Here is a 12709-nt window from a genome sequence, read left to right on the forward strand (position 1 = left end):
GTCTCGTGAAGCACTCCCGGCTTATATAAGTCTTATAAAGAGCGAAGCGGCGGGACCACACACATCCGATCCTATCTGCGGGCTTTTCTGTGCGCCTCGCCCGTCTCTCCTCCTCTCTGCCCTCTTTCCCTCTTCTTCCTGCCTCCCTTTCTGTTACACGCGGACTGTGACTCTCTCCGTTTGCTCTCCCCCTTACAAGTCGCCCCCTAAACCGACCCCGCTCTCCTTCTCGCATGTGTCCGGCAGATTGTACGCGATCGCGGTGAAGGCAATCGCGAGTACATGCTCTCGATTGTTATCCGAATGTGTTTGATACGCTTCACCTTGGCTGAATGAAACGGCCTTTTCGGAGGGAAGGACATTTCCCCCAGCAAAACTCGCTTCACGCGAAAGCGGCAAACTTTGTGCGTGATTTACTCACAGCGTCGGTCTCCAGATCGATCGCAGTTTTCTGCCGCTTGGAGAAATATATTTTTTTCTTTTTTGATAATGGAGAATACGGTCGAACACTTACCCCGTTCTGCGTCGTCCGATGGAAGCGGCCCATGAAAACAGAAAAGAGAAAATACGGAGGATTAAAATTAGTCGAAGGAAGCAATTGATTAAGAGAGGACAACAGATCGCTCGAATACTCGACGTGTGAGAATTATTTATTCCTCGCACGTCGCAACGCGACTCGATCGCGGTTTATCGATCGGACCGTCGCTCGTCGCGTCGGTCGCGAAAGTTCGGCTCGATTTTCCAGCCCTTTCGAGAGCGAAAAAGTCAAGCTTGACCGAAGGAAGATCGAACGTTTCGACCGGCTCGGTATAAGCGGTGCGCATTGAGCGATTCACCGTTCTCTCGGGGAAAAGGCACTCACCGTGGTCTCATTGACGCTCTTGATGTAGTCCTTGTACGTGCCCGCTATTAATTTCACGATGTTCTCGTCGCCGTGTTTGGCGCCCCAGTGCAATGCTGTCTGCAACAGGCACGAAGAAAGGCAGCGGTGATAATTCGCTCGTCGCTCGTTTAAATCGTCGGCTGCGCCGGTCTGCGCGCGGAGTCGGGATTACCGCGGAGAGTTATGCGCGACGGCGGGACGGGACGGGACGGGACGGGGCGGTCGCGGACGATAAGTAAAAAATGTATCAGCGGCGGGATTTATGCGTGACCGGCTGCGGGATTTTTCGGCCGGGTGCCGAAGGTGGCCCGATTGTGGACACGACGCGAGCAGCTGTAGCGTATTTTCGGGGTGACGCGCCGGTGAAATATTCGCGAATTAAGCGACGGCAGCGGCCGGGGTGTCAACCCGCTACGACCGGGATGAATGGGCACCGTCGCCCGCGTCGGCCGCGTTACTCGAGAGAGGAAGATCCCGTAGGCGGCAGTCGATTATGGCCGGGGCGGAGGAGTCGGCGGCACGGCTCCAGGAAAGCCGGAAAGAGCAAAGAGACGGAGCTTGAATTACTCCCACTTAGAAGCGCCAAAGTCTCGGAGGAGACGGAGGAGGAGGAGGAGGAGGAGGAGAAGAAGGGTGGAATTCTTGGCTCGGTCGTGGCTCGAGAGAGAAAGAGAGAGGGAGGGAGGGAGAGACAGTGACAGAGCCGACGCGCGAATATTTTGCGAAATAAGGGGGAAGAGAGAAAGGGAGAGAGAGAGAGAGAGAGAAAGAGAGAGTCCACAAAGGGGTACAAGTAATGAAACGTGCCGCGAGAGAGAGAGAGAGAGAGAGAGAGAGAGAGAGAGAGAGAGAGAGAGAGAGAGAGAGAGAGAGAGAGAGAGAGAGAGAGAGAGAGAGAGAGAGAGAGAGAGAGAGAGAGAGAGAGAGAGAGAGGGTGTGGCACGGGGGAGACAACGGATATCCGGAGCGCGTGGCGACACGGATGAGTGGGATGGAGAGGAGGAGGTGAATTGAATGATAATTAATCAGACGGCAAATAATCGGGCGACAATTTGCGGCGGAGCAGCGGTAACGCTCTTCCAAAGTATTTTCCTGAAAAGGGGCAAAAGGGGGCAGAAGGAGCTCCCGTAGTCTCTCTGCACCGCCGTCCACCCTGTGATTAATAATCACCGGCGAGAATCTCGCGGTTACTTCATCACGGCGCCGTTTAATTACCCCCATCGTGCATACATCGCGTTATCGAACGCATACCGTAACCCGACTGCGACCGAGCGCGATCCCTTAGCCGGAGCGGGCTGGAATTAGCGTGGCCAGATTAATCACCGAACCGCCGCGCGACGTCAACTATTAACGTGACACACGCACACATACGCCCCCTCATACACACACACACACACACACTCTCGCTCTCTCTTTCTCCGTCTCTCTCTCCAATCCGAGGGGTCGCGCCCTAAAAGGCATACACGTTTTTCGCGTAGAGTCGGCGGGGGTGGTAAGCAAGCTTTCGTAGCGCGACATGCGTTTTAATTCCATCAAGTCCGCGTCCCGCGGGTAGATTAAAAATAGTGTCGACGGCAATGAGAACGAGAGAGGAGGAAAATCTCTCCGGCGGGAGATCTGCGTCACAGAAGCTGCCCTCGCGACCCCGAAGCAGACCGCCGCGCCGGTCAGCCAGCCAGCCAGCCAGCCAGCCAGCCAGCCAGCCATCCAGCCAGCCAGCTAGCTAACTGGAATCTCGTCTCCTGACCCCGCGCCGGACGGCGCAGCGACTGCAAGTCGCGGACCACCTCATTAGCGGACGGGGGAAAAAAGCTCATTCTAACGAGGCTACGTACCTAATGACTGGAACCACGCGCGAGCGGCCGGCTGAACGTGTACGTGAGACGGATCGCGCGTTGCCCGCCACACGTGGTCGGCTCTCGTATCTGCGCGCTACGAGGGCGTGGGTACACCTTGCGCGCGGTGAACCCCCCCCCCCCACCCTGTTCATTTTATATGCACGGTCTCCGCGGCAAATTAACAGACGACGCATCGGACGACGAGATGTACACGACGCTCTCTCGTGATATCGCGTCGCCACGTGGCGCTAATAACGTCGGTCTGCGGGAGGAGGAGGAAGAGGTGGACGACGACGACGACGACGACGACGACGACGACGACGACGATAACGACGAAGGCGAGGAGATACAAGACGCCGCGTGAGATCGATCGATCGGCTCATCGAACTGGCGATCGCTCACCTCGAGGAAACGACCGGGCGTTAACGCGATTAAAAAGTCCTCGCGCTGGAATGCAGATCTTAAAAGTAAAACATCCCCCCGATCGACACCTATCCTCGATCGGGGTCGCAGATAATGGCGAGCGGCGACGGTTCGCTCGGACTACTGCGGTTGCTCGCGGAGAAATTTTCCCCGCCCGCGATCGAGGATTTTCACAGCTCTCGCTTGGAGCGCGTGTCCTCACAAGTCCGCGGATCCTGCCTGACAGTTTCTATAATTTTCAATCATAGACTCGTAGTGAAATTCTCGTTCTTCGAAGACTGCAGACTCTGTCACTCTGTCGGTAAATACCGTCGCGAGGCGGCAGGATGAAGTCGCGAATGAGGCGTCGAGAAATGTGCAAATCGATCGATCGCCCTCGATAATCTAAATGTAATGGTAGCCTCGCGTTTCCGGCAATTCTCGCGTACGAATCGCCGCTCGAGTTTCCCCATGGCGCAGCTTGACGCGCAGTTTCGCGCGCGCGCGTATTACGGGAAATATCGACGAGCGCCATGGTATACGGTATTCATGCACTCGGAGCGAGTAATGGATGTGCGGTGCGGTGGTCGCTGTACAATTATTAAACGTACCGCGCATAGCGCGGGCCGGCGAGCCGCGCGAGAGCGGAGTCATTAACTGCGAAGTGCGCGGACACGGACCCGTCTAATACCGCGCCGGTCCGCGCGCTGGTGAAGATGCAAGAATCCGGCTTGAATTACACGCCGAGGCGCAAAATGAATTTTTACGGTGGTCTCGCGGGGCCATCAGCGCTTATGTGGGTATACCCGCGGGGACCCCGGCCTCGCCGGCGGACGTCTACTTTCCCGGCGTGCTAACGAAGTTTTATGAAGCGCGATAGCGCCATACCTACGCCGCCGCGCGCCGTGGACTTTGGCGCTCCTTAATTTGTGAATGCTGCTGGCGCGCGGCGCGCGGTGTCGGCCGTGCGCCGCGCCGCAAAAGAATGGTATGTCGGCCGACAACGTGATATATCTTCGGTCCTCTGCCCCGGACCTTCGGCTGGGAAGAGTATAGGTGAACGCGGCGGCGAGCCGCGTTCTCTCTACGGTAGCCTTCTCCTCGATTCTTTTCCCCGATGCGGCGCGGCGCGGCTTAAACTTTCTTCGCCACGGAGAACGCGTGAACGCCCGAACGGCGTGAGAAAGCACGCGGTATCGAAGTATATCGTAGCCGACCCGCCGCTCTCGCTCTCTCTCTCTCTCTCTCTCTCTCTCTCTCTCTCTCTCTCTCTCTCTCTCTCGTCCTCCCCCGGTAACACCGCGGAAAAAGGGACACCTCTCGAACGAATCGGCGATCGGGCTGGAACTCTGAGGCTGGAATTCGGAGCTTGTCGCGAAGCTTTCCCTCCAGCCGGAACTCGCGAGAAGTGGAAATCTTGCAATTTGAAAGGAGGAATGTCCACTTTGTGCCCCGCCGGGAACAAAACTGGCGCATTCGTCCAGCGCTCAAATTTTATTCTTCGACGTTCGCCGTTCGCTTTGTATCTCGCGAGAAAGGGAAAGATGGGCTTTCTTTCACGTCGAGGTTCGACGAGGAGGACGGCGGTGGTCGTCGATAGTTGCGCCTCTGAGTCCCGCCGCGACTCCTGTTTCTTCGCCTCGGTATTAATTAATAGCGGCATGCATGCATGCGTGTATACATACATACATACATACATACATACATACATACATACATACATACATACATACATACATACATACATACATACATACGTACGTACGTACGTACGTATGCACGTGCATACATATGCACATCTAATTTTTACACTAATTAGAGCCTTAATTAATGTGCGGTGCTGTAGCAGCCGTCCCGGCGCTAACACGATCCCGACCGAGATGCAAGAAGGCTACCGACCGTGACGGTTATAGTGGGCAGAACCGGAGCACAATGTGTTAACGTACGACAGTGTCACTACCGCGCCGTAGCGTGGCTCGCTACGGAGCGAACGGAGCAAGACGTTCGCAAATGAGCCGCTAATGATCGGCGAACTAAACTTTTGCCCGCGAACAACTCGATCCGCGTATAAACGAAGAAGAAAAAGAGACACAGAAGGAAAACCAAAAGAGAAGCACCAACCGGTGACGATTGATCCAGGATACGATAATCCTCTACTCTAAACCCACATGCGAGATCCCATCATCGAGGAAGCTCACGAGGTCTCACCCCGGTCGCACGAGACTCCTCCTCCAGCGAACCGCGCGATTTTCTTCCCTACTTTCGTCGACCCCTCGTCCTCCTCCTCCTCCTCCTCCTCCTCCTCCTCTTACCGCTCCTGCTTCTTCCGTGGGACCCGATGTCGCCGTGACGACGTATGCACGCCACATGTGCGCGAAACTACGTAGACACCGGTTATATAGTTGTCTTCCTGCGGATACTGATTAAGCCGGACGGAGGAGGCCGCGGTCGCGTCGGGAACCCAACGGCAGCGGCAGCAGCAGCAGCAGCAGGAGTAGCAACCCTCGCAGTCGCAGCAGCAGCAACAAACGACACTAACAACGGCGGAGAGCGAGAGCGAGAGCGGGAGCGAGAACGGCAGCAACGGCAGCGGCAACGGCAGCTACCGCGGCCTCTGATGTATGCGAGCGATACAGATATCTCCGGGAAGGAATTTGCGTTGAATTAGCGTATAATCGGCGGGCCGATCTGCTCATACGGAATCCCGCGGCCCCGCTTACACGTGTCCCAAGAGCTGTATTCTCTGCGCGAACACAATATTTAGTGGCCGTCGTGGCCGCAGAACGGCGGCGTCGCCGGGTTCCTCCTCTCTTCCTCCACCTCCCCACCCCCTCCCGCCACCCCCTTTCTCTCTTCTTTCCTGCTCTCTCGTGGGACCATCTCTCGCCATGTTTGCCATGGTATGCGAGCGAGTCCCCCTTTAAAAGCGCGCGTTCTCGCTTCCCTGGCCCAAATTTTTCCTTTCCCGCCGCGCCGCGCCGAGCTGAAGCGGACCGCGCGCGCGCGCGCGCGCGCGGCGAGCCTGCTGGGAGCGGCGGCGCGATTTCGTTATTAAGATGGGATTGCGAGATGCGGCATCTCTCGGTCCCGGGCTCGCTCCCTCCGACTCGTTTCTCGCAGCGGCATCCGCGGCGAGTGTCGAGGAGAGCGCGAACGCGAACGTTAATTGGATCACGTCGGTCGGCCGCTCTGTCGCGCGGCGCGGCGCGGCGCGGCGCGTCAGCTCGGCGAAACTTCGCGATTGATCGATGGGAGATCGGCGGTTCCGTTCGGTTTCTTCGCGTATGGGAGTGAGAACCTCGGTCGAGAGAAGCGGCGATCCGTCGGGGGGCACGCGCACCACCGGCCGCTCTTCGAGTAGCCATCGTCCCGCGGCGATGATCACGTTCAACGTTATCGTCGTCGAAGATGCCGCGCTAACCCGGGGGTCATCAGCGATCGGTCTCTACGAGTCTCGCTAATTTACGTACGTAACGTAAGCCCCATCCCCGAGTCGATTATACTACATTGCGGCCGATTGAGACGAAGTTATATACACAGCCAATGAGATGCGTCAGCGAGTTCGGCTCGTTTCCCGAGTCTAACGGGATCGAACTTTGCTTCGGCTTTGGGATAAATGATGGAAATCAGTGCGGTAGCGCGAACGTGTTAACGGACCTCAGCATCTCGGCTTAACTCCGCCATCCATCTCGAGGCGTCGCGAATCCGCCGCGACGGCGGAGACAGAGAAGGAGAGAGGAAGCGAGGAGCCGGTTCGCCGGCTCGTCGAGCGGTCCGCCGAAACTCCTCTCGTGGGTGCTCGCGGTGGGTCGTCCGGATTCACGGCGGCGCGGCGTGATTCGATCTCCCGAAGGTCGGTTCTGGGAAATCGGGGGAGACGTCGGGCGCGTGTCTTCCGACGGGAAGAGAGAGCGAGAGCGAGCGAGAGAGAGAGAGAGAGAGAGAGAGAGAGGAGCACCACGGGGGTGGAGGAAGAAATGGAGGAAGAGAAGGAGGAGAAGGAGGAGGAGGAGGAGGAGGAGGAGGAGATGGGTTCAGCAGGACGGGGGAATGAGGCAGAGTGAGAGGCAAGAGGAAGAGCAGGATGGCCGGGTAACGAGCCTCCGGTCACGTGTATGGCGTCGGGCGTCGAGATGTCAGATCTATCGGCGCGTGCTCGATGGCGCGTGTCTTCGCCTGTTGATCAGTCCTGTTGCTTTACTCGTGCCTGACGTGCACATCGGCCAGACATTGCCCGATTGCCGGCATTAGTCATGAATTCATGATCGCGCGACGACGACGACGACGACAACGACGACGTGACGAGAGAGAGGACGCCGTTCATACGCGGAGAATGCGCGCGCATAATAACCGCGGCGACTTGGACCGCGTCGCGATGTCGACGTTGCAGGAGCGATAATAAATCGCGCGCGACCTCGCGATCGACTCTTTGTCGATCGAGGGAAAACGATCGGAACCGAACAACTTTCTCTCTCTCTCTCTCTCTCTTCCTTCTCCCTCTTGTTCTCTCATTCATTCATCGGGAGTGCATTCGCGATCGTCTCTCGTCGAATATTGATATCCCGACAAGCGCACGATGAGAGCGATCCTTTAATAAGCGGCCGTGCCGATTCAGCCGCGACGCGGCAGCGACGAAGCGGAGGGCGATTCGGTTACCCGCGCGCTCGGTGAACGTCGCGCGGCAGAGTGTTTTATTTCCTGCAATTGCGTCAAGGAGGTGTGTTATCCGGAGTCCCATAAAAAAGAAGAAAGAACGAAGCAGCTCGGCGCGGCGGCGTGCCGCGGCTTGAACTTTCGCGTCTTGCGCGAGGGATGCGCACAGGATGCAGGAGGTGTCATTAGCATAACGTGGAAGAGCCGTGGTTTGTGATTTATTCGCTATCTCCTAGCCATCCCGTTCTTTTCGCTCGTAATTCCACCTCCACGCCGGGTAAACACGACCCCGGGAGCCTCCGAGGCGTCCGAGAGAACGGAAGATCTATTAGAAAATAAATTTACGCGAATACCACCGATGTGCCCGCGCGCTACCCCGCGCCCCGACGATTCACGACACGAATGAAGAAGAGGAAGAGGACAGGGAGAAAGAGGGGGGGGGAGAGAGAGAGAGAGAGAGAGAGAGAGAGAGAGAGAGAGAGAGAGAGAGAGAGAGAGAGAGAGAGAGAGAGAGGCATGCCTCACGTTCCTGAACCAACACAATGGAGATATTTCCAACTTCCACGACTGATTTTACGACTGATGGGTTCCGTGTTGCGATCTCCGTGACCGATGACTTTGCGCGAAAATTGCGTTACATCGCGCGACTGAGTTGTGTTCAAGTTACATTGAACGTTACGTTGCATTATTTGGACATTTGGAAGATACAGTCGTAGATTAAATTTTTAGGATCAAATTCCGGATAAAATCGAAGAATTTTTTTCCGGACCGACATCGAACGTAATAAGACAGGTCGAAAGCACAAGATCCATCCTGAATAAGAAATCGCGATTACTCGCTCGATCGGCCAGAGAGAGAGAGAGGGAGAGAGAGAGAGAGAGAGAGAGTGTGTGTAAAAGGAGGGGGGGGGAGAGGAGGAGGAAAGGAAATGTTAGCGTCATAAGTATTGCACGTCGGATCGCGAAACATTGACGATTACGTGGACTCCTCGCTGTGAAGTAGCCGAGACTTATCATCGCGGCTTGCCGCTGTAGCGATGTGGATTGACGATCACAATGTTATCCGTCGCCATCGAGAGCCTATCCGCAATCGCGGATCCATCGCGGTGCGGGCGATACAATTGAAAAACACCGCTTCCTCGTTCGAGGGAACAACAAGAACTCGCCGGTGGATCGCGTAAACGAGGTGTAACTGAAATCACTTGAGGCATTCGCTCAAACGAGCTGTGACTACCTGGAGATCCCTATCCCGGCTGCCGGAGTCTTTAATTTGCCCTGCAGATTACTACCTCGCGATACCCGCTTTGAATATTAATTTTTGTGGAAACTCGCAGTCTCGCTCTACGATGATGCGCGAGCGAGCGTTAATTAAGGCGCGCAATAAGTAGCGAGCGAGCGAGCGTGCGAGAGAGAGAGACAGAGAGAGAGGGGGAGAGAGAGAAAGAACAACGGGCTATATCGCGCTGGTGTAATTCCAAATTCCCCACTTAATTGGGCCAAGTCTGCGCGCGGTCTGTATCCGATTAATGAGAGTTGTACTAACGATGATGATCGATCGCTCGTATTCTGAAAGCGACGCCTCCAGGTGAGAACGAACAGCGAGAGAAGTTTCACAGGCGATTCGCGGATTTGCCGTAAACAAACCGCTCGATTTTAGAGAGAGAGAGAGAGAGAGAGAGAGAGAGAGAACAGCCACTACGACGGACGTTCGAAAGCGTCTAATCGACGAGCAAATCCGATGCTTTCCTGCTGTCGCAGGTGGCTTCGACGAGCCGCGACGCGACAAGACATCGCCATCACCGCGCCATTACCGCGTCGAACGTTGATCCGGTCCGATGAACATCGCTAGTCAACAATTTCGCTAGCCGTGCGCTGAGCGAACGACCGCGTCTTACACGTGTGATCGTGGGAGACCGGACGTCGAAGATTTATACTATTTGCGGCGAAGGAAGCTCCGCAAGATCGCTGACCTGCTTTCGCGGCGCAACGTTGCGACGACTCCCCAAAAATCGATGTGTGAAAGTTACATTTGTTGTAAAATACACCTAGACGCCGTAGAGAAAACCTAGATTAAATTCATCTCGGATTAAATTCTCGGAAATCGAGGCAACTAATCGGAGATCGGAATTCGACGAAATCAATCTTGGCGTCTCGATTGCTCGACGCTTTCAATCTTTGATCAAGACTGACGCACTCTGAGGGTCACCGGTGAGCGAGACCGTCACGTCTCGTAAAAGAATACCGCATAACGAAATAAATGTGCGATTAACACGAAGTGGTAACACGGTCAGCGTATACACGCTTTACGAATGCCTTTATTCGCCGCGTGTTTCCGGAAATTTAGATTCTGTCGAGTTGCAGGAGAATCAACGAAGGATCAGCGGGGCAAGTCAGTCGACGCGTGTTAAATCAAGCGCTCGTCGTCGTGTAGGCGATTACTCGCGCTCACGATATCATCCCCGCGGATTTTCCCATCACGGCGGAAACGGTCTCGTCGTCGATAAAACGCGCGCGCGCGCGTTTATCCATCGGCGATGACCGTGAGGCTCTTATATCGGCGGATATCGATATTCGCCGAGCCTTCGGAGCGAGCGAGAGAGAGAGAGAGAGAGGCAGGGAGAGCTCTCTCGTGGTTTCGTGAATCACGAGATTCACGAGTACCCGCCGCGGGCACGGGCGCCGCCGCCGCCGCCGCCGCCGCCGCCGCTGCATATATTCACCTGCAGCGGAGTTTAAACGATTAACGGGGGCGGTTTCCCGCGAATAATCGATGTCCCCGATGTCCTCGGGCGTACGGCAAAGTTCTCGGTCGTCTCGATCCAACACGGTATTTCACGGGGGATTACGCGGCTTACGCTTTCGTTCGATCGTACCCATCCCGCCCGCCCTCCCCCTGCCGTCGCCCTGGCCCAACCGCCGTCAGGAATTATCGGTCGTGTGTCGATTATATTTCGCATAGGCGCGCCCCGAGAGCCGCTCACCTTCGCCATCCCCTCGGATGATATACACCGGACTCCTTCGGAAATTGTTGCGCAGGTGCGGCGAGTTCAAGCCAATATTCGTTAAATCATCGGCGCGAGTATCCGTTTCACGGGGATTAATTAAACGCGGCGGAGCGGAGTAACAAACGGCGCCCGCCTCGGTCTTCTCGCGATTCTCCCGTCGAGAAAATGCGTAAACATCCCGATTACTACTTATCGACACATGCGAGACAGAGAGGGACGGGGAGAAGCAGGAGAGACGTGAAGAGACGGAAAGGAAAGGAGGGGGGAGGAGAGAGAGAGAGAGAGAGAGAGAGAGAGGCTGTCTTTTCGCGAAATAATTTGCACGTTTTGGGAAGACGAATTCCCGTTACCTTGACTCCTCCAACCGATCTCCGAAAATTGGGTCCCGCTGCAACGCACCTCGTGTATGTGTGTGTGTGTATGTGTGTACAGGGATCAATGGATCCCGAAAATCAATTCAGGATCGATCGCAAGCGATTTACGGGGCCCACTCGCCGCCGACGGATACAGAAGCTCTTGCTCGCTCACTCTCTCTCTCTCCTTCTCTCTCTCTTTCTTTCTCGCGCTCTCTCTCTCTCTCTCTCTCTCTCTCTCTCTCTCTCTCTCTCTCTCTCTGCCGGCGGGAGCGAGGCGGAAGGGGTGAAAGGGTAAGCCGCTTTGCGAACGACCGGAATTGCCGAACCGCGTTCGGGACGAAGGGAGTAGGCGATTAGGTAAACCCGGGATTAGTTGGACGTCGCTGCTCCCTTCGTTCGTGATCGGAAGAGAGAGAGAGAGAGAGAGAGAGAGAGAGAGAGAGAGCCATGCCCTACCACCACCTTCGACTCAGACTCAACGGCAGTAGCAGCAGCAGCAGCAGCAGCAGCCGCCGCCGTCGTCGTCGTCGCCGCCTAACCCGGCACTCCACCTACTACGCTACTACTATCGGCCTAGCCCGAGTTCGATTGCCGCCACTAATAATGCCACCCTTGATTTACATGATTGGATTGGCGTCTCGAAATTGAAACTGCCGCCTGCCGCCGCCGTCGCACGGCTGCCGGCGGTCGGTTCCCCGGTTTGTGTCTTGTATCAGGGCCGCGGACATGGAAATTTGCGCCAAGATACCCCCGCCAGCCGTCGTCGTCGTCGCATGGTGATTGAAACTGCAATCGCGCGACGCAATTGCGAGGGAACCGGACGATTTCGCGACGAATGTACACCCGCGTGATCCCACTTCTTCTCTCTCTCTCTCTCTCTCTTCAGCTCCTGCTTGCCCCTATCTGTAAAATTATCCCAGTTGCTTGAATGGGACGTGAATTTTATTCATCCTCCGTCGAGAGACATGTATCGGTTCCACGCGTAGGAGAGTCACGTTCGGTTCCTCTCCCCCAGACTCTCTCTCTCTCTCTCTCTCTCTCTCTCTCTCTCTCTCTCTCTCTCTCTCTATCTCCGTTTCACAGCGTTATTCGCGATCTAGACGAACCCGCGGCACCGCGAGAGACGCTCGTAAATCGTCGCGGCCGGGATCATATTGAATCATTCCTCCGCGTCCCGGATGTGCGCGGGCAGACGCAAATATATCTCATAGATGGATACACACAACAAAAGGACGCCGTTTCCTCGAGGAGAGACCACTCGGAGAGATTAGTATGCTCGTATCTGCATGCCGCAAGATCGTATCTGCCACGAGCGCGGTCCTCTTTGTGGGTTTTTGTTTGCGTTGCGCACGTATTTATGTGAGCGTCTCTCCTCTTCTTCTTTTCGGCCTCTCCCCCGTCCCTCGTTCCTTTTCTTCCTCTCTTCTTCCTCCTGCACCTTGTCCTCTTCTCCTCTCCTCTGCTTCCTCCTCTTTTCTTTCTCCCTCTCGCACTATAATCGCGATGGACAAGTTTCTTAAGGAACGCTCCGAATAATCCGCCTCGGCCAATCGATCTCTCGCAAATTTCCGTC

At 55.8% G+C, this 12709-nt stretch overlaps 1 protein-coding gene across 1 annotated transcript in view; it reads right to left on the reverse strand.

Moving 5' to 3' along the window:
• Positions 1-862: 862 nt before the first annotated feature.
• The window catches only part of LOC105188629 (uncharacterized), a 109301-nt gene continuing 97454 nt past the window's right edge, over positions 863-12709 (reverse strand). The window contains exon 9 of the mRNA XM_025300401.1: positions 863-961. The gene's annotated coding sequence lies outside the window, so the exon portion shown is untranslated. The remainder of the gene's footprint in view (positions 962-12709) is intronic.

The sequence above is a fragment of the Harpegnathos saltator genome, unplaced genomic scaffold (genome assembly GCF_003227715.2).
Source record: "Harpegnathos saltator strain DR-91 unplaced genomic scaffold, Hsal_v8.6 scaffold360, whole genome shotgun sequence".
NCBI lineage: Eukaryota > Metazoa > Arthropoda > Insecta > Hymenoptera > Formicidae > Harpegnathos > Harpegnathos saltator.